Source organism: Anas platyrhynchos, chromosome 1 (assembly GCF_047663525.1).
Source record: "Anas platyrhynchos isolate ZD024472 breed Pekin duck chromosome 1, IASCAAS_PekinDuck_T2T, whole genome shotgun sequence".
In the NCBI taxonomy this organism is placed as follows: Eukaryota; Metazoa; Chordata; class Aves; order Anseriformes; family Anatidae; genus Anas; species Anas platyrhynchos.
This window is the reverse complement of record NC_092587.1, coordinates 93,766,221-93,788,996: the sequence shown is the minus strand read 5'-3', so window position 1 is coordinate 93,788,996 and position 22,776 is coordinate 93,766,221. Positions and strand designations below refer to the sequence as shown.

Here is a 22,776-nt window from a genome sequence, read left to right as displayed (position 1 = left end):
AAAAAAAAAAAAATGAAAACACCATCCCTGACACTTCGTCTCCACCGCTTCTTCATGGTCCCTCTCTGCCCCTGCTCCCCGCAGAGTCCCTCCCATGGGATGCCGTCCTTCCCGAACTGAGCCGGCGGGGGCTGCCCACAGGCAGCAGCTCTTCAAGCACTGCTCCCACACAGCTCCGTCCCACGGGGTCCATCCATCCATCCATCCCCCAGCAGCAAACTTCTCCAGCACAGGTCCCCCACGGGTGGGCGGCAGCTCCCCCCAGGCCCCCCCTGCTCCTGTGTAGGCTCCTCTCCACGGGCTGCAGCTCCGGTCCGGGGCCTGCTCCTGCGGGGGCTCTCCATGGGCCGCAGCCTCCTCCAGGCCACATCCACCTGCTCCACCGGGGGCTCCTCCACCCACGGGGGGGCTGCAGCGTGGAGATCTGCTCCATGGGGGACCCATGGGCTGCAGGGGGACAGCCTGCTCCACCAGGGGCCTCTCCACACGTCGCAGGGAACTGCTGCTGTGTGCCTGGAGCACCTCCTGCCCTCCTGCTGCATTGATCTTAGGGGTTGCAAGGCTGCTTCTCACTCCTCATTCTCCCAGCTGCTGTTGCACAGCAGGTTTCCCCACCATCACCCTTCTGCCTGCTCTCCCAGAGGCCCAACCAGTGTCACTCACTGCCTTGGCTCTGGCCAGCAATGGGTCCCTTTGGAGCCAGCTGAAACTGGCCCTTATCTAACATGGGGCAGCTGCTGAGCTCTTGTCACAGATGCCACCCCTGCAGCCCCCCCACTACAAAAACCTTGCTATGTAAACCCAATACACAGTAGCAAATATTTGGAAATAAATGTGTAAAAAATCATACAAAATTACTGAGGAGCAGCTGAACATTCATAACCATGAGTTGTTAAAATAACTTCCCAGTTCCTGAAGTTTGCCTAGACATTTTTCTCTTAGCTGCTATATGTCAGTCCCAGATGCCTGTTTCTTAAGATAAAGATTTATCCTACTCATATATAAACTCTCATTTTTACAGTTAACTTCTCAGTAGTGACTTGTGACTGGCTTAGACCTTGATCATTTTCTTCTACTATATAATACCTAAATATCACACTCAGGTGTCCAAGGTGCATCTTGTCCCTTCATTGGGTTCTATGAGCATCTCATCATCTTTTGGATTCATGTCGACTTAAGGCAGATCTCTGATCCTTGGAAATGTCTTGGCTGAGCATTCATTGGGTTCACACATGTGACTAGCGCTATTTGTTTTTTTGGCAAACATGGGACAGGTGGCATGCTGTAAATAAAGTTCTGCCAACATGTAAATTCAGTAATAATTGTTGTCTTAGCACAAAATACGCACCTGATCTGGGGAGAACAATTTCAGGACAAAATTAGATGTCGTTCTAACCCCATTCTCATAGTTATTGCATAAATGTGTATTAACAATATACATCCAATAAAATATATATATATTCTAGTATAAAATCAAACAGCCTTAACTCTTACCATAAGTTTTTAGAAGAGGCTTGAGGCTATATTGCCCAGGCTGCTTTAGAGCCTTATTGGAAGCCCACACATAGGTCCTGCTATTGCTGGATGTAGAACAAGTCCAAGTCCATGAAACCCTCAGCAAAAAAAGTTAAGCTGAAAGAATGAATCCAAGTAATCCACTAAATGCTTCATGAGCAGCAGTTGCTGGCTCTGTCTCTCTCCTGATGCTATTTTATTTATTCTGCACTAGCCAAATTGTGCTGAGATATCAACTTTTCTGCTGTCCCATGTGGAGGAAGTAGAATGAGTTATAAAGCAGACCACGCAGATCACCTGAAGTAAGTGAAAGCGCACGCCTGAGCCGACCAAGTACGTTGGCAGCACAGACAGACAAATGACCAACTCCTTGGATCACTTGCAGACACTACAACAGAAATCTGACTTAGTTTAGGGTGTCCCTCCCTCCCCCAGTATTTCATGGGGAAATACCCTCAGAATGCAGTTTTCTATGAAAACAAAAAAATAAATACAACTGTCTGTGGCATCCATTAATTTTTTTTTTGTCCTAATGCTGTTGAATGGCTATTAAAAAAAAAGATAAATCTGCTTTCTTTCCTCAGTGACTTATAGCAAAGAGACAGTTGGAGGAATAATCCATACACCAAAGAGCAAATTTTAAAACTTTTAGAAGAATCATCTGTGAAGATGAGACAAAGAAACCTCAATACTTACTTGAGAAGAAATCCTCAATTAAGACATCAAGCCCAACTAAGACAATGGTGCAATTTCAAGAAGTCTATTGATTTTCCCCTTTTGCTTTTTTTTTTTTTTTTTTACTTCCCCCCATTTTTTAAGGAGCTGATTAAAAAAATAGTTAAAAGGAATTATTTTTTTAAACTGTATTTAAATATTTTCACTATCATACAGAAGTAAAGCAGCCAGTAAAACCACGAGTACTTACTTTGAAAAGGACAAACTCTGATGACACATATTTCCATTTTAGAAATGAATCAGGATGGTTATTTTTATTAATAAATGTATCCTTTGAGCTGGAGATGAGAAGGTTTTTGGTGGGTTTTGTTTGTTTGTTTGTTTTTAGAAGACCACAGAAAGAACCTAAGTGTAAAGGTGTTACTCCCAAGCATAGGATCCAAAATATCTCCAAAATCAAATTCTACAGATTTTGCTCTTAGCTCTGTATTTATCTCTCATAAGAAACAGTTGAAGAGGAGTAGGAAGATGCTCAGAGGGAATGAGCTGCACGTTTTTCTGTGCATAGCTGCCATCTACCTTTGTAAGCTTTAAGGTATCCTAGTTAAGTCTCCCATTAGGAGGGGCCTGACGGTGCTGCTCAAGGTCAGGAGCTTGAGCTCCAGGAACTGTGCCCTGCCTTGGGACTTGACAGGAATGCCACTCTGGGCACCAGCCACCCAAGGAAGGATTCTGCCAGCTTTGTAGGAAAGAGCTAGGAAAAGAAGAGAGAAGATGCAGTAAGCAAAAGGTGAAGCCTTACACATCCAAAGAGCAATTTCTTTAAATCTGACCTTAAACTAGTCTACTTACTATAACAGTGGATACAAGTTGAACTCTTTTTTTTTTTTCCTTTCTTTCAAGTTGCTCTTCTAAGAATCGCAATCTCTCTTCCCTTCCCCCAAATAATCTTAATAGAACAGAGACACTTCAGGTTTTCCACATAAACAGAACATGAAAAAAAAAAAAATGTTCTCCCACATTATATATACAAGTGTGTATAATTAAGTTGGTCTAGCTTTTATTATATAGGTCATGTTATGTAGGGCAAGTAACTTATGAGCCAGATCATTGTGACACCAGCGAGACCATCTGACAGGTTTATCCAACAGATTGGTTAGGTTAAACCTCTGTACTCTAATTCCCACTAACATACCTGTTTGGTCATCAGCATAGAAAGGCTCCCTATTTCCCACCAGCCCCACCTCCTCACCTTTCTCAGTGCCCCCTACATTGTCTTTCTATGCGGGTAGAAGAAAACAGTGTCTTACAAATACAGTAGTAGCGATTTTTCAATTAATGAGCCCTCTTCTGTCTTGGGCTCAAATATCAGCCAAGAAAACTACAAGTGCTGACCTAGTGACCTTTTGGAGCCTTTCCATCAATACCAGCTAAGACACAGATCACAAATTCTTTCTCCTGGAACAAAACACATGAAATACTACTACTAACCCCCCTGTATCACTCTATAATAGAAGAATTACACAGTTCTGTGGTGTTTGCATTTTACCATATTGCCACTCCAGTAGGACAATAGCATCAGTGACCATTTCCATTGCATCACAGTCAGAGAAACCTAAGCCACTGGACACTTACCAATTAAATTTTACAATCAAAGAAGATGAAGACACTTAGTTCAGATTATGTTTATTTTTACAGACTCACAGCTGGGGTTCATCTCCACAGTGCCTCACTAGGCAGATTAGCAAGGCATCAGTGAATGCTCCTCCACAGATGCTCTTTATTTGCTGAGCAGGAATTGCAGCAGGGTCAGGCTATCTTGGGCTTTCAGCTTTATTCCTCACACACCCATCTTTGCCAGTGAACATGGAGACTCACAGAGGCTATGGGAAGAGTCCTCTCCCCCAGTGAGAAGGCTTGCCATTCAGGAGTCCCATATCTGATATTTTCGAAGAGCAATATTTTATTCTCCATCTCTCCTCTCTGGAAATGGTGTCAATCATCCACCCTTTCCCCCAACAGGCGAGAGTGCTCTGCAAGTTTCCGTCAGCACTGCAAGTCTGAAAACTATGTTATCCATGGTTCATTGCTTTGCCTTGACACATTTAGGATTTTCCCTCAGAGAGGTAAGTTTTCTTTGGGGGCAGGGAGAGAACCTCAGCCACCACAATATCCCAAACACACACTTCTCCTTTCACTGCTCCTTGGAAAGGCACAAGGAAACAGTGCTGCTAGCATCACACACATTTACAAGTACGATGAAAGTCTTAATAGAAAGCTACAGACAGTAGCGAGGTGTCTCCCCCCAACACACGCACACACATTACTGATGAAGTGCTGATGAAGTTGCATGTAATTACCACTTTCCCCTATGCTGACTCAGCTTTCAAGTACATCTTCAGACTCAGATATATCGCTGCACTCCTACAAGGGAACCTCATAAATGTCTTTCTTTAAATATGTATTTGCTACCAACAGAACACAGTTTTCCTGTTACCATTTGTATGCCACCCTTGTCCTGATTTCTACCTCACACTACTAAGCTCACCTTCCTAGGCTCCTAACATGATATTATTTATATCAGTAAAAATTGAACCTAGAATCTGGCTGAGATAAGGTCTCAAAGCTCTTATGAGCAACTTCTAACCCTGAAGTGGATTTCAGCCACAAATAAAAAGAGCTGTGTTCCATCTATTGTAAAAATATGTTTATTTCAGTCACTATTGTCACAGCCTTAAGCAGAAAAGCATTAGATGAAGACCATGGTCGTTTGTAACTGTGCTGTTAGCATGCAAGGTTCAACTCTGATTCCTCTCACTGTCCTCTTGCACCAACAAGTGCTTCCCAGTTCTTTTTCTGTTTAAAAGGCAGATTGTTTTGATCTTGAGTAATACCACTAATAATTTAAAGCTACAAAAGAAGTAGAAAAACTAAGAGATGAAAGCAGGGAGAGTGAGAAAGAGGCAAGATTCTACAAATAGACTTCTCATAGATCATACATAAAAAGGCATTAAAGTTTCAGAAAGGTCAGCAGCTGTATAAATGCCCTAACATAAATAGAAGCTATATTTATTTCCAAACAAAGCACATAATCAAAAATGCCTCATACCCAGCAACATCATTACAATAGCAGAAAACTCAGCAGCCTCTAACTAATAAGCCCAGAATTTTATTGCATTCAAGAGCACCAGAGCAGCCTTTACTGTCATTACAAGCAGGTAGTATCTCTCAGAGCTCTCAATTTCAAACCACTATAAACACACTATTTTGTTTAGAACACATCAGAGTTGAGTGACACTTCAAGACCAAGTTTCCTTTCTGTAGTTTTTAATAATTTCAGAATACCTTAGCTCATCTTCACTAGGCAACATTCAGACCCTTTTTTTCTGCAGATGAGGAAGAACAAAGCCACCACAGCTGCTCATCATGAGGCCTCTTCCTCCTGGCAAGAACTTTCACCAAGATACTGAAGACCACTTCTGCAAGGAACAAGTTCATAGCTCCATCCGATGGTGTCACCAGCTCACTAAGCCATGCTTAAAAAGCCAAACTTAAAACCTTTACTCCAATTCCTCATTGCAAACAAGTTCTACACAGCCTTCCTATCTCTGAAATGACCAAGTAGGCTCTTTCTAATAATTAACTCTCTCCCTGACCATTACTAGAGCCTCTAGACACCTGAAAAACCAATGAGCAGAAAGAAGAGGAAAGGGACCAGCTCACAAGATCTGTGATGGTAGCTACATAGGCCCTGCAGAAATAATCTTACCACACAAAGCTTTCCCCCCCAATCTAGATTCAGTTCCTTGAAACCACATGGGATGAGATTTGATACCATTCAAACTGAGCCATGTACCATGGGACAGGGTCGTTGGGAAGTTCAGGCAACAGTTGTTCTTTACTCTGTTGTTCTCATCAGATATTTCTGTAAAACACTACAGAAATAACCCAAGCACCCCTCCTCAGGGGTCTCACTCACCAGCACCAGCCTTCTCTGTGCCGGGCCAGGGGCCACTCAGGGGAAGAGCTCGCTCCGTTTGAACAGGACTTCTTCCAAAAAATTCAAAATAAGCCTTGAGAAAACTGCTTTCTACTCCAGGAAAACAAAAGAGCTTGACCTTAACTGCTGCTTAATTTTTGTATTATGCTCCCATCATTCATTGCTATTGACAAGTCAGCTGCGATTAATATACATGATTGCATAAACCAAGACACTCCACAAAATAATAATTAGTAGATTAGCATACAGCTATAGCTTTGTACTCTCAGAGACCCTTTACAAGTGTTAACTAATTAGTGTTTCTTAAACTTCTTTCACCTGGCTCTCACCTGGCTTCTTTCCTTCCTCTTCTCCTGAGCTTTAAAATGTGTATTCTGCCCTTTCATACCACACCTTCCCCCCTGCTTGCTCCCTCACCTTCTCTTTTCTTCTTTTCACCCTCAGCCATCCTTGTTCCAATTAAAAAATAATAATAATAATAATAAAAAAAAGGCAGCTGGAAGAGGCCTAAATACCTCAATGAACAGTGAGATACGGCAAAAGAGATATTTGCACCCTTATGACAAGGTGAGCAACAGAGAGGGAAGGAAATACAAATGACAGAAAATAGGATAAGGCATGTTAGCCTGAAAGTGAAGACAGCAGAGAGCTATGGGAATGAAAGAATTAGGGGAAGAGAAGAAAAGAGCTGCGCCCTTAATGTTTCCTTTTTCTTATCACAGTGGTGTCAGGTGTGGTGAGCTCTCTTGTTGCACAGTGCCCACGGAGACTACAGAACCTGTCGCAAAGACCAAAACCTGACAAACATTTAAAATGCAATCAAATTTAATAGTTCATGTTTCATTCCCTATCAATTTCCAGATATTTACAGAATTGAGAGATGTGGTTAAAAATCACTTTTTGTTCAAGAAAGAAAGAAAAACTCTAAAACAAGTACCAACAATTAAAAAAAAAAAAAAACGCTACATTTATTTTGCATTCAGTATGAGTTTAAAAAAAAAAAAAAAAAGAAATTTCAAGGAAACATAAGAACCAATTAATCTGAAAGTAACACATACACAAAATCAGAGAAAATCAGAGGTTTATAAATTGCTTATGAATAAGTTCTAAAACAAGCATTTGAAAATTTATAAGAACTAGAAAAGTGAAGTTCTCAAAAAGCCTTTCAAGTAAAATGACAAGGAACCTCTGCTGCACCAGCTCAAGTTCAGTAACCTGACGGAAGTGACTGTACAACAGACTAGAGGAATCCACAGAGAAATAAAGCTCTGCTGGTGATACCAGACCCCCAGTGTCTCTGAGGAGGTCCAGAAGGAAGTGGGTCACTCCTAGCTTCCCCCTTAATTACGCTGCAGCAGCTCCACGCATCCAGGTGTGCTGTGGTCACATACGAGGGCCAGCATGGATTGTATTTCTTCCCTTGATACATAACTTGGCTTTTTCAAGAAAAGATTCAGGGCTCCTGTGAGGTGTTGAAGGCAGAGCAGAAACCTAAGTGGGAATTTCCTTGTGCTCTTACTACACGCTCTTGCTACTCAGGGCCTGATTGTCGGGTTTGAGGTAAGGCATCTTCCCCAACAATGAGACTGACGGGACCCATTTTGTTTTTAACTTTCCTCCATGAGATACAGAAGGATTTGGTTTCCTGCGATCATCTGGGAATCTGGCATTGGAAACCTTGTATTTTCCCAGGGACCTACGACATCGGCTGATGGCATCCCCCTCCTCTGCTCTCATCTTGTGTCAAACAGCAGCTGTAACTATTGGCCCTTCCTATGAGGCTCTGTATGTGTTATGTCTGGGAGAACACCTCAGAGTTTGTGGAGAAGATGTTCTGCAGATGCAGACAGAATAGGAAAAACAAATGCTGGCTGCCCAGAGGAAATCAGCAGCTTTCTGGTATCGGAGAAGCCCTTCTGAGGCACTCCTGCTCTTCTGCGCAGGTCTTCTGCTGGAATACATCTCTGTAGGAGCCCGAGGTACAGGTGAGGGCCACACCACAGGGCAGCATCTGCTTTGTCCACACTGGGTAAGGCTGACTGAAAACCAGCGCATAGGATGGTCAGGCTAGGAATGACTTCTGTTGGGAAACAAAAAAAGTATTGTGGCGAAGCTGGCTCAATAAATTATGTGCAGTGGAGTTAATGCAGGTGTGCTTTCTTGGCCAGGGCTTTACGTGGAGCAGGCATGGGACTCAAGTAGCGACTCTGAGGCAGGGAAATTTGAGATTAGTGGTTCTGCCTTCAGCAGAAAACTGATTATTTGGAATTAATGTTAATAAATCTAGCTTTCTTTTCCTATACTTACTCCCTCTCTGCCACCCCTTCCACAAAGACTCCCTGCGTGCCGCTGGCCGATTACGGTAGCCAACACAAAACGAAACCTCTCTCCTTTTCTGTGTGTCACGTACATCCAACGATACAAAACCCCTGTGTCTTTTGCCACGGCTGACATGCCAGTCAGCGCTAGCAATCTTCACTTGGCAAGAATTTCCATGTGAAAGGAATATTCTGAAGAAAGCCTGTGGGCCGGAGCCAAGGTAAAAGCTCCTCGCTCCTCTCGCAAATGCTGCTTTTCCAGTGTGAAAGTGCGAGGCTCTGCCCCACAGCCGCCGTTCCCATGGATTTGCCACAGGTTGAAGCTTGTCATCTTCACAGCAGGAGCAGGACCGGGGTTTTGCAGTGGGATGCGGAGCGCCAACAGCACAAACATTGTTTCTTTGAGACAAAAGAAAAAAAAAAAGGGCTGAAACTTCAGGCAATCATTCCTCTCCAGTGCCAACAGTCCTCAAACATGTCACTGTGGTGTGTTAGGATCCTTCAAGGGGGCAGAAATGCCAGGTAGCCAAGGGCGGCTCAGCCTAGCAGGGAAAGATGTAATCACAGGCAGTGGCTGTGAGCTAAATCCAGGTGATTTAAAATAAGAAGCAAGGTACACGCTTTAAACAGTTACCCACTGCAATGAACCACCGAAGGATGAAGCCGGGCTCCTTGCTTGCTTTGTTTTGCTTTAACTCCTCAGACCAAGGGTAGACGCCCCTCTCTGTGCCAGTCATTGAGCCTGAAAGGAAAGCCGGCCTGAGGGGACTGAGTGAGTTGCCAACATCCTCACGCCACAAAAGAACACGTAAAGCCAGGGTTTCAGCAAAAATATTAGAAATGACTGGTATTGGTGCCGCTACACTTGTGCCATCAGCAGGATTTGGGACCTTGCCACCTCGTCCTAACCCGTGCCACAGACAGCAGGGAGGCTGGGGTGCACTGGGCCAAGGGCTCTGTGGCAGGGACAGGTGGAGGAGATGCTTCACAGAAGATCCGTTCTGAAGAACATTACTGTGATTTTTCTCACAACCCCACACTTGCTTTGTGCCACGGCTGGGTCAGGCAACGCAGCCGGCGGCAGCTTTAGGAGCGCTTGTCCTTACACGGGGATTTAAAACGCCCATTTCCATTCCCTGCCCTTATTTAGGGAACACAATTCGGTTTCATCCGTAACTACCGGCGGCAGAGGCTGTAATTGCATTGCGGCCCAGGTTTATCGGTCCGTGTGTTAATTGCAATTAACCCCCCACACGCAGCGAGGAGCCGGGGCCTGCTCCCCGGCCCGGCCGCGGGCCAACACCGCCGCTCGGCGCCCGAAGCCGGCACTGCTCCGCCTCGCCTCGCCTCGCCGCCGGCGGGGGAGGGGGGGGCAGGGTTTTTTGGGGAAAAGCTAGGAGGTGAGGGCTCTCTGAGGGCCACTGCCTGGCCTGGTGTGGAAGAGAGCTGCTGCTGGGCGGTGGGACGGGGCGCTGGGGTAGGGGGAGCCGCTGACTGAACGTGGGAGAGATCATGGATGGCACGTAGGGAGAGGAGGAGGGACTGCCATGCTGCGTGTGCTGAGGGATCACTGCTCCCTGGGCTTGTTCTGACTTCCAAACTGGCTCACGTAGGGTCGTGGCCTCTGTCCTCAGGGACTCTGACAGACACAAGGCAGCCGCAGAGCAATACACACACCCCACATGGGTGCAAGGCACCCACACATGAGGGCAAGCATCACCACTGCCATCCCAAGTCCATGCCATGGACCTCTCCTGTCAGCAACCAGCCCAGTGTGGTGCCACCTTCCCTCCCTCCTCCTGCCCCATGCCATGGGTGACCCCAGATGCTCCTCACCCTTTTGATTCCCCTGCACCCTTATAGCCCAGCAGCCAGGGGAAGCCCACAGGGGCTCCTCATCTCCTACCCTGGCCCTACAGTGCTGAGCTCAGCTGCTTTCAGATTTGGGGGGAAGAGGGGAAAAAAAAAAAAAAAAGAACTCTGGGAATAATAAAGAATTCAGAAAGCCTTCAAATTCAAAAATAAATAAGTAAAGGGAAGGAGGGAGGGAGAACTGTGTGCTCCTTTTGATTAATTCCCTTTCTTCCCACCCCAAAGGCCGTGCGGTAAATAACGTGAAGTATGGCCCCGACAGACACAAACCTTGACTGTCTGTTTACAGACGGCATGAGTGCCAATATTCCAGTGGGACCGTGCAAAACGAATCTGTCAGTGAATCAGAGCACATGTTACGGGGTGTGAAGGTACATGCTTCACATTAAAAACAAATCCTTCAGAATGTGCAGACTACCCTAAATCTACATCTGCCACACTAGTTATTTCTACTACGTTCTTAAAATTCATCCTGAATTTTATTTTCCACATCTTGGAAGTGTTAGATCTGCAAAACCGTATTACAACTGCAGCTGTTGTGAAGTTTGGGTCCAAGTAAGTCTGTAGCTGAAGGCAGGCCAGGATTCTGCTATTTACCTCTGAATATTTTTCCAACCATCTTTTGGAAGCTGCCCTCTTTGAGAAAACCATCACTTCTGCCCACCGTACCACAACCGCTGACACCTGCCTCAGGCTGATCGCAAAGTGCGACTTCTTTGTGCCTGACTCTTTCCAGCTCCGCCATCTTTTCCTACTCTTCTCATTCCAGCCCCTCAATACCAACCCGCTGCACTGCTGCTGCTCCTGCTTCCCTTACTTTGGCCACAGGAGCCACATTTAATGCCACTGAAACCACAGCCATAAGAGTGAGCTTCAAGGAGCAGAAAGCAGCCTAATACTGCCAGGCAAATGGCTAAATTTTTTTTTTTATATCATTTTGTGACCCATCACCAACTACCGACAAAGGAAACAGGCTGGAAGAGTGTTTACACTGCACAGCAATTTACAGTGTAAATTTTGAGTCAGGTCTTTGATGACACCAGAATTCATTCATATGCATTACAAAGCAAATGCAATGTAAGAGAAACATGTCCAATTATATGAGATGTTTTAGTATCAGCTAATAACCCGATGTACTAATTTTTCTTCATAACAAGTTACAGCTACATTATACGCAGCCACTCACACTGGATTGAGGTTTGATTTTCAAACCTCATTTTTTAAGCATGAGGTTTTTATGAGAGTTTTCCTCACAACAACCACACACCTTCTATCACCATAATAGGACTGCTGCAATTTTGCATCTATAATCCAAAACCAAATTCAAACCTTTTTTTCCTCTAATCTGCACAAATATGAAAGCAGGCTGGACCACAGCAAAAGTACTGTGCTGTTGATAGCTACAGAAGAAGCCAGTTTTGCCCCAATCTGATCCCACTTTTGCTTGCAGGTGGAGAAGAAGGAACATTTCTTCTCTGCTCCTACATGCCAGTGGAGAGAAGAACTATCACGTTCCTTTGGCTGGACTCTGCTGACTGAACTAGGATAAAACATCATAGATCAGAGCTCCTGCTGTAGTTCAGCAATCCTAAATCACAGCCCTTCCTACAGTGCTTGGTCTGAATAATCTATTTCCTCAGAAAACAGCTCAGCACTTCCCCAACAAGGACCAAGAGAGGCAGCCAAAATTGCCAGCACTCACCAGTTTTCAGCTGCATGAGGCAGAGTGCTCCGCATCCTGACCTGAAACAATACCTAAAAGAGGACAAGAAATAAAAATAATAATAATAATAAAAAGACATCTCCCCCAACATAAACACACTACTGAAAGGATTCACTGCTTGCATGTCAAAGCCCACTGACACTTTTGCGACAGCCGTGGCAGCTCAGGAAAGCCCTCTGGATTACAGCACTGTCCACACACACAGCCACATCCACATCCACTGCCCTTGAGGATTTAGGATGTGGTCATACAGGAAAGATGCACTGTTTGCTCACAAACTTCTCTCTACTCAGTATTCAAAGCGGTGTTTTGGGGGTTGACAGACTCCTCCTCAAAGCAGCTTCACTGCAGCGAAAGACCTTGCAGGATCCTGGCGAGCATTACGAAAGCGCACCCAGCTGCCCGGTGTGCATCCAGAAAACATTCGTAGCTCCTGTCCCGCTGGAGGAACAGAGCAGAGAGCTCTGTTGCCACCAAGCCCACCCATCCTGACATGCAGAGGCAGCAGTGCTGTCAGAGATGCATCAGCAGCCCTGAGAAAAAGGTCAGGCAAAGAGCTGTGTGACTGACTGCTCAGGGGTAGGAGGGAAATTGGAAGAGGAAAGTGACTCGATCAATGCCTCTTCTCTTAGTTGAGAAGAAAAAGGGTCACTTCTCATCGTATGTTAACTATCAAAACAAATGCTTTCAGGCACTACATTTGTCGTAGCAAACAAGACAGCAGTCACCAGTGTTACTGTGAAAGCCATCTCATTTCCTCTTCTACTCACCTACCCACCTCAGGCTTTGTGATACGCCTCCAGATTTACAAGCAAACAAACAAACAACAGCAACAAAAATGAGCTTGCAGTATCCAGTTCTACCCTCTTTGTTGAGGACATTGCCTGGTGTGTATTCAGCAGCTGAGATACTCCACGGAGCATAGAAGCTAGAGAATAGGAAAGTGGACAATATGCAAGTCAGTAAGAAAACCAAAGACAAATATAGCAGCAGGCAGCATATACAGAAGTAAAAGAAATCAAGAAAACAAGAATTCAAAATTAAAATATATTAAATACCATACATTAGGGAGCACACAGTTCACATGGTAACTTGTACCTGTAGAGATCAAACTACACCCTGTAAAAAACAGTTACAAATAGAAGTCCAACCTAGCAGCCCTTCACATTTTGGGATCTGAAACTGTACCTTTCTGGCCCAATTTTACTTTTGTTCAAAAACAGAAGCACTGCAAAAAGCATCTCTCTACAGACAGTAGTACATGCAGTGCTCACCTTTGTACCTGGCAAGTCCACCTAACCTAGTTAGGATTTGCAAGATTAAAAATAGACATCGAAGACTGAAGCACAGCAGGTGACTTCAGCAACCATTGCCTCTTGCACAAAAGAATACTCCTTATAGGTGAGGGGATTTTTTTTTTTCCCCAGACACATCCATGATGGACATCCAAGCCATTTTCTTGCTGGGTTGATCTATGGCCCATGGTGCAACAGAGATCCTTCCATGCTACCGATGATGACCCAAGCACCCAGTGCTCATCAGCAGGAGGGGGAGAGTCATGTTCCCTTTGTAGGTAATGCAAATTTAGCTCACAGAGGCAGATTTTTTTTTTTTCTTCTTCAGACAGGCTACCTTACTGGGCATGGGAAAAGAGGAACAGCCTCTCTGGATTACCGTTTCCCTCTAACATACTGGAAGTGTTAGGGTTTTGTCAACAAGGGAATGTATTACTAGCTTGTGGTGACACTGGGAGCAGAAGCAACCTGTAAGTGAAGCAGGGAGCTCAGGATTTCAAGATGAAAGGGTAGCTGAAGCTTTCTCTTGTATTGAGGAGAAAATATATATAGTATGGGGAGAAAACTTGGAAATGTATCCAGCATGAAAGTTAAAGGGAGGAGAATTAGAAAACTATGGAAGTAAAACTAAATTTCTAAGCCACGTATTTTTAGGCTAAAAAGGGAAAACCCTAACTTTGAGTGCTTTAGTTACTGTAAGCAGACAGGAGAAAACAAGCAGTTTAATCCTCTGTGGCCTTCCATAGGGTGCATGAGGCCAAGGGACATGACAAGCGCTTTCAGAAACAGTGCTGATTTAGGGTGCTCTGTGCATTAGACACACGTTGCTGTCCCAAAACACTACCTATAGGTAACTGCACCATCTCCACGCGACTGCAACATGGCACTCGCTAATTAAACCTCCAGGTGTGCAGCTTGCTCCTGCTGTTCGGGAGCAAGCTTTCTACTTGTGGAGTCACATCCAAAAAGCATTCCAGGATAACCAGACACACTCACCTCTGCCTAGGGCTGGTGGGGTAAGGGTCAGTGGGCTTTTCAAAGGAGCTACAACGCCGTCTCTTCTCTCACAGGAGCACCAGAAGGAGTCTTTTCCAAACCAGTTTCTCCCTTTGGAGCCTTTGATTACTGCCAGTATTTCCCATCACAGGGTTTAAAAAATTACATGGTTGATGCAGCTAAGGACAATGTGACTGCCAACATTTGTCAGCTAGAACTGAGCACATCCAACTTTCTTTCCCCTTGAATCTAAGCCTTGTTATATATGTAAAAGCACAAACACGTTCGTGTTCCCAGTGCAAAACCGCTTGTACTTGCTTTTCCCTAGTGCAAAAACCTCCATCTGTGCTTCAATTAAAGTGTTCTAATGGAATATTTTTTATGAACTGCTTTGTTGTAACTGCTCAGTGCACTAGTGACAGACACCGCTTGTGTGCACAAGTCCCCGTTTACCATCCAGCTGCAAACTGGTGGCAGGCTGGGCTGAAGCGAGCGGTGAGCACGGTGTGCTGGCTTCCAGCTGCAAAACCTGACAGAAAACCCTGCTTTGGGCCAAGAGCATGGAAGCCCAACAAGTACTAAATCCCTGGCAGAATACTTTGCCTTTAGGTCCAGGGAAAGCAGTAGCTGAAGGCAGCTGTAAACAGCCTTTTCTGGTTATTACATTATTCTGGTTATTACGTTACCTGTGAAGTCAGGTGCCCCACAGCCACTGTGGGTACCTACCAGGTTGTGTCATGGGCTCAGCAGCATCCCCAGCATTCGTGGCGTGGAGTCAGGGCTGCGGGAGGTGAGGGCAACCCACCATGAGGAGCCAGCCCAGGCATATTTAAGGCAGAGGCAGCTGCCGGGGGCTGGAGGTGGCCCAGGGGGTGCCACAGGAAAGGTGGAAGGAGACCTTGTAGGTGCTCCATGATGAAGGGGGGCACAGCTGAGGGACTGTGGCACACGGGTGAACCACACCAGGGCAGGGACACCCTGAGGGACTGAGGGTGACGTGCGGCCAAAGCAAGGGATGTGGAGACGAGGAAGGGGGCAGACAAGGTGTTTGACTGCATTGACCCTGGGGAAGACAGAGCAGGAAAGGGGCTTCTCCTTACCTATTTTTTTTTTAATTTTTTTCTTCTCAACACCCAAGTCAGTGATTAGAACTTTGTGTTAATTGGCAGTAAATTCAGTTCCATAAAAAATTCCTCAAGTTGAGACATTTTTGCCCACAACCCCAAACTACACTTGCCCTTACCTTAAAAGATTTCCAGCTTATTTTCTCCTATTTCATGTGCATCGTTTACAGAGGTGCAAAACTAACAGACGCAGCACTGCACAATGTCAGGTGCTGAGCAGGCAGGTTTGCACCGTGTTCCCATTTCAGGTTCCTTTACATTACCTTTGTAGTCAGTGCATGAGGTGAAACAGGCAAAATCAGTCTTCACAGCCCCTACAGCTGTGACAAAGGGTGCACACAGCACAGCCCTTGATGAAACTGGAGCTGACAAGGATCCATGCAACTACCAGTAAGGAGGACTGGGAGACCTTGTGGTTCGGTCAGCATCAACCTATCCCAGCTGTGACAACATGTGCCACAGACAAGCATTTAAAGTGTTTGCATGTCATGATCTGAAGTTTCTAATTAAGAAAAAAAAAAAAAAGGGCTATTCAGCTGAGCTTTTCAGATGCATGTCACCTAGCAAGTAATTGAAGACAAAGTGTTTTCAAAGTGTTTTCTCGTAATAAGCCTCCATAAGGAAAACACCAGAGTAAAATCCTAAAGTTCAACTCAATGCATCACACTAATCTGCAGAATGGGATTTTCTCACCACTAATCTTGTTAGAGCTATGGCACTGTGCAAATACATCTAAACCCGTAATTACTGAAAAGATATTAAAAGGATCAATTTATTTCAATAAAAAACGCAAAATTTGAAAAGAATTCATTAACACTCAGAATCTGGCCATGCAATAAATAATACTAATGAACTGAGAAAAGGGAATAGATGAACAAGAACTGACATGATGTCTTATGCTTATTGCTGTTAGAGAAGAACTGACAATTACTGCATTTGAAATCTAATTCTGGGGAGGGAAATGCTAGAAAGTGAAAGAAAGATGTATTAAACGTACATACGCACACACACGCACATTTTAAAAATGAAATACGATGAAAACTAATTTAATTTAGCCCTAAGAAGGTTGTAATACCATTTTCAACACGATAAGCTGTGTTTATATTCGCAAACAGTGCTGTGCAACAGGAGCATGAAACAGCTGTTGCTGAGGTGCCGCCAGCACACAAATTACACGTATATTTGGGGGGCTTGCTGCCAGCTAGCTCCAGGCTGGTCCTGTGAACTGAATGCCTCGCAGTGAGCAGCACAGCTTAGGGGCAGTGCTGGAGCATGTCTCTACACTGGTTTCATCCAAAAGGGATCCGAATACATGCTCCAGGAGTGCTCTGTAACATGAATGAAAACACAGTGATTGTGTGCGTGGCTGCAGTCATGAGATTTGCTTCCAAAGCAGCCACATGACTTGAACTAAAATGTTTCCTCCACTGCAGGCACTCAGAGCACCATAAATGGTTTGCTCTAGGACAAGAACTGCAAGGGGCAGCAGAAATTTAAACACACCACTCACCCACATTAGCCAGATCAGAGCTGGACAACGAAGGGTAGCTGAAATAGCTTTCTAGGTACCAACGGGCTGTGATAGCTGTCAAGACAGTTTGTAAGAAGATGTTTTTCCATACCCATTCAGCAATTTGCTAAGATGAAAGATCAAACATTTGGCCTGTTATTTTGAAATTACTTCTATGGCTATTTTAATGGCTCTTGCAGTTAGCCAGGCTGCTTAAATGAAGCTTGTGATTTATTTTTTTTTTATAGACTTCCAGTGCAAACTGAATCAAATTCCACCAATATCCATATGTTCACCATTCCTTAATTACAACCAGCATTTCACAGAAGGAATTCGTGGTGCCTCGGTTGCGATACAAAGAGCAGATTCACAACCTGATGGGATCTGCACTTAGCCACAGGACACACTTCTCCACAGAAGATTAAAGCTTTCTGTACAACAGGATAGGAAGACATGGTCACATCCTATTATCTTTGAGGAGTAACTTGAGAAAGAGGAAGGAGTTGGAAATGCCAACGTGCAAAAGATGGCTGTCATAAATAGGCCAATGATCTATTATTATTTTTACCCCAGAAGCACCTCCCTCCCCCTTTTTCTGTAGCTGAACGGGTGTACAGCATCTACAGCAACTCCTCAAACAAGTCACAACACTCCCGAAGACCAAAACTGCCTGTCCTGAGGGCTGAGACACTGCGATCTGACCAGATACGAGAGGTAAAGAAAACAAGTGGGAAAAGCGTAGAAGACATATTAAAAGAAAAAAATACACACATTGATCACTCTTCTCCAATACTTAACTAAATGGGAAGAAGCATCTCCTCATTGTTCTCTATCTGCTGCATGCGAGGTTTTCTCAGTTCCTCAGGTCTTACATCAGAGGAGGGGAGAGTTATTATTCCCTGCTGCCCATGGGTTTATCACCTTCCCATTTCTGCCATCACCTCTCCCAGCTGAGGAGCCCCGTCTACTCACTCATTCCTCACATGAAAGCTGCTCCTGCCCAGTTTTAAAGATGTAACTGCGCTTTTTTTTTTTTTCTTTTCCTTTTTGAGTTTCTCAGACAATCCACTGGGCTCGCAGCAGAGGGAGAAAGCTCTGAGATAAAAGATGAGCCTTTCTTTTGTTTTGTTAAATCATGGTTGTTATTAAAAATCACCATTTCCTTTCTCTCGCTAGTCTCATGTGGGAAAACACTGGCAGGGCACCAAACCCTCGTTTAGATGACAAGCTTGGGCTTTTACTGGTTTTAAAGTGAGTGATTTACTGCTGCACATACACCACGCTGTTATTCCCTCACAAGCACACTCTCACAGTGCAGAGAGCAGGCGGCTATCCACGAATTACATGTCCCTTGCTCTTTCCACCAGATGCCTGCCTCTCCCGGAGCAGAGGCCAACCAGACCAAAGTGCAGGATCGCAGGATCCATCTTCAGGCTGTACTCCAGCCTCCTTTCTCTTTTGAAACGACATAAACCTGCCTGGCAAGCTCAGCAACTGCCTACATGAAAAACAACTACAGCTGCTTTAACTAATGACAGTGGACTTCTGGATGCTTCTTACTGCAATTGTACAACTGAAGCCAATGCAGCTTGACCCATCACCTCTCCACACAAATAAGAGTTTTCCACACCAAAAACTCCACTTTGCTCAAATCCATGTCTCTAAAGAGACATTCACAGGACAATTATTGTCGGCAACAATCCCAATAAATTTTGTATTTTCATTCTCTCCCTAAATTTATCACAGGAGGTTGGAAGTTTCTTCTCATTCTGCTCTGCAAAATGCGGTGGGCTGGGCTTGTCTAACTTGTCTGCTCACATATAATTTCCAGCACATTGGATCTGTTTTCTTAGCATGTTCAGTAAGGACTGAGAAATCTGGAAAAAAAAAAACAAAAAAAAAAAAACAGAACGAGCACTGAACACAGCGGGCTACAGACTATCGCTGATTGCGGGCCATCTTCTTCCCCTCGGATCTGAGAGGTGATTAAGATTTTCAGTCACAGGCAATATTACCGAACTGCAGCTGTGCTGCCTTTGGAATCACAGGCACTTGAGGAAGGCAGTCTGAAAAACAACAATAAAAACAAAATAAATCCAGGGGAGCAGATACCAGACAAGGCAACCGAAATCTTGCAGGGAATCCTTCTATTGGCCATAATGCTTCCCCCTATAACCCTAGAACAACAGGTTTCCTGAGTATCACAGCTTGGCATCGCTGATGGGCTGCTAACTTCAAAACAAACCTTAAGATCCTTATCAAGGGCTAAAGAATTGCCTTCAAGCCTTCCCTTTGATCAAGGCAAGGGAGCCACAGGAAATGTTGGGCAACTAAATCACCCCCAAAGGGAAGGGATAAAATAGGCATTGCGTTCAGGGAAGAAGCTCCTCTGCTTTCGCCACAGCGAGCCGTAGGTGGCTGTGCCTGCATCGCTGCACGGATTTAAGGAAGTGTAGTAACTACGGGCAAACAAGGAATCTGCCACCAGATGTCACCAAAATGCTATTATGCCTGCTGAGAGGAGCCCGACTAAATCACGCCTCTGGATTTCCCGGAGCTAGGTCAGGGATGATCAGAGCACTGTTTAACCCTACACTTGGTTACAAGAAGTCACTCCTTCCTAGTACCAACAGCTGAGAACGAATAAGATAAAAAGGATTCTTTGCAATTGACTGGCAACACTGCCCAAAACAGGTTTACTTAGGTAACACATGCTAATTAACCTTTGCAGAGAGAGCCTTTAACGTATGTCCGTCACAAGCTGAAAGTCAACATGAATGTAGGATATCCATATGTTCTGGGTTGCTGAGTACATCAGACTCAAAGCTAGAGCCTGGCACTTCAGAATTAAATTTATTTTGAGAAAATATTTGTTTATAGCAGCTCCTGTTGATTTCAAGCTGTGTGAGAAACAATATGTTTAACTTGGGATTTCTGCTTGGTTTTCTGAAAAAGAAACTTTCAAGCTGCAGTAAGTCACTAAAAAAATCTTTTCAATACTTAAGTATATAGCATGAACTGAAGTCCTACAATATTTGTTCCCTCTTTACTGAAGGCCTTAATTTTTCTTTTTAGAGAGCCTGACTGCCCTGCAGAATTCACCCTTCTCAAACACGGGATAAGGCACCAACTATCAAGATAGATAAGGGACTGCAAGAAACAGCAAGTGATGCAAAAAAGAATCAGAAGGGTGTTGTGACAGAGAAACATGGAAAATTTGTGTCCAGAATGAAGACAATTAGAATAGAATAAAATAAAGTAAAAGCAGAATAAAGAAATACTAAAGCTCCTCACCTGGAATGCTTTATTTAGCTACTCAGGCCACTCGTATTCCTGCAGTACTCAACACTGAATTTCAAATATGAGCATGCATTAGAGGAAATAACTAACAAGAACATGGCATTACTTCCCCATCTGTAGATTCCACTCTAATAAATATACCTGACTTTTTAAACCCGATTTGTCAAAAGTGTGTGCAATTTGTCCAAAATAATTGGGAAGCAGAGAAAAATACGTATTTCAAGCAAGCATTCTTCTCCTCTCGTTCTTCATACATAACAGTCAAACCTGTCTGCCTCAGTTCAGTTTGACAAGATCAAGAAATCAGTCACAAGCTAAAAAAAAATTGCAGCAGGTGATGCCTGAAGACTGGTACAGGTAAACACTGCAGTTCCCAGCAATGTCATGCTGGCAAGGCAGCTGCATTTGCACATCATATGAAATGTTAGACCTCCGCATCTAATAAAACATACAGACAGGGTAAGCCTATAGCACTCGGCAACCATATCGTTTTGCGGCTGCAATCTTCTTTCACTTTTTCTTTAAATTAAAATTTAAATTTACGTTAAAATTTCTTCTGCCACCAGTTAGAGCAGCACATCACTCAGTAGGATACACATTTGACCTACCACTCCATCACCATCTTTAGATCTGTTGGTCTCACTAGACAATTATATAATTTGTCCTAAATCAGTTTTCAACTATAGACCATAAAACTCAGCACTTGATTTTATTAAGTGGTCCAACTGCCAAAAATGTTACTGAAAAGGTTACTAATAAAGTCAAATTCATATTATTTGAAAAGCATTAAATCCATGCCTACAAGATGTACTACATTAAGATAGGTTCCTACAGCCTTTTCTGAAAAAAAAAAAAACCAACAGATAATCTGGTCAAACAACTCAGCAGCTGAGTTGTCCTTCAAACACCTGCTTCCCCTCACCACCTATAGCAGGGCTATATTTGAACTTCTTATCTTTTTATGGCCAGGTTTTATGGTCCCTTGGGCAACCTGGTCTAGTGGGAAGTGTTCCTGCCCATGGTATTTAGATCACCGACAGAAGTCAAAACTTGTTTGATACTCTGCATAAGGTCTCCTTGTGTTTTACCTTTCTTCTTTCTGTATAAGGAGAGTAAACACAGCCAAACCTATACAGCATAACCTGCAGTCAGGTCTGCATAACCACAGAGGTTCTGCTCATACACAGGTTTAACAAGCAAGCTTCCTACTTTAGAGACAAAAATACTAGATCAGTCAGGTGTGGCTGATCACAACAGACAGCTATGATTTCCACTGTTGAACAATTATATAATCCAGCAAGTTTTGCATGCTTTGTTGCAAGTCAGTGTTTTGCCTACTATCACATCACTGTTCAGAGACAGATCTAGAAAATGTAAATTCAACAGCATTTCAGCTTAAGTCATAGTGATAGACGTAAGAAAATGTTACAAAACATTTCTCAAGCCTTGACTAAATAGTGATAACCGGGAAAACTGATGAATACAATTTTAAAGAAGCTTCATTTATGTTTTTCTGATTCTTCTAAATGCAATTAAAATGGTCACTGGCTCCCAAAGGCAAACCAGCTGTAAAGGTTACTTCTTCACTGAACAACAGCATCTAGAGCACGAGACAAAATCACCTAGTTAAATATTTCAAGTACATTTTTTCAGCTGTACTTCATTTACACAAGTCCTAACTTTTTCCTTTAAGTCCAGGTTAAAGTAAAAGTAGCTGCTCAAATTTACCCTGCAGTTAGCGGTATTCTACGCTTAAAAAGAATTCTGAACTCTCACTAAGGACACAAATGTAAGTAATAATCAGAACAGAAAAGTACCTGAAACATCCTGCTGTGCAGCAGCACAACCATGACCTGAGAAGTCTCCTGGGGCATGAAACAAACATGCTTCTACACACACAAAACCTGAAGGAGTAAATGCAGCATCACCTCTCCATCTGCCCTATGACCTGAGGTGGTGAGGCTGAGAAGGGCAGACACTGAACTGGTCTAAGCATTTTAGGGCAGCAACCTGGTATAACCGCTGCTGTCTAGTTGTCACTTACGTGGGTTCTTAGCAGCCTGATCAACACCAGAAGAGCAGCAATAGCACCAAGAGGTCTCATCAGTGAATTACACAGCACCTACTCCACTCCATAACACAACAGGAATTTATAGACAGTGGTCACATGACGGTAACAGCATAACAAAAATTTTTTGCATCCTTTGGGTAGGAGAACTGAAAGAGTAAGAAAAAATTCATTAGCAACAACCTTTAGTAAAAAGCTGTTTGAGCACAATTCTCCTCACATTCATTACTTCAAAGTAACCAAGAATGAACATTTTGAATGTAAGAATCAACTAAGACTGGTGTTTGATCACTTGTTTAATTCCAGAGAAGTTCAGGGTGGCACCACAAAAGGAAATTCTCATCTCTGTTCCTTGTGCTGGCACTAGCACTCACGTGGCC

At 43.9% G+C, this 22,776-nt stretch overlaps 1 long non-coding RNA gene across 3 annotated transcripts in view; it reads right to left on the bottom strand.

Moving 5' to 3' along the window:
* The window catches only part of LOC106016523 (uncharacterized), a 115,350-nt gene extending 108,464 nt beyond the window's left edge, over window positions 1-6,886 (bottom strand). For 2 of the 3 annotated variants that reach the window (XR_011803864.1, XR_011803865.1), the window contains exon 1: window positions 6,170-6,886. This is a non-coding gene — a long non-coding RNA (uncharacterized lncRNA). The remainder of the gene's footprint in view (window positions 1-6,169) is intronic. The other variant, XR_002401250.4, reaches the window with a different exon arrangement.
* Window positions 6,887-22,776: the final 15,890 nt, after the last annotated feature.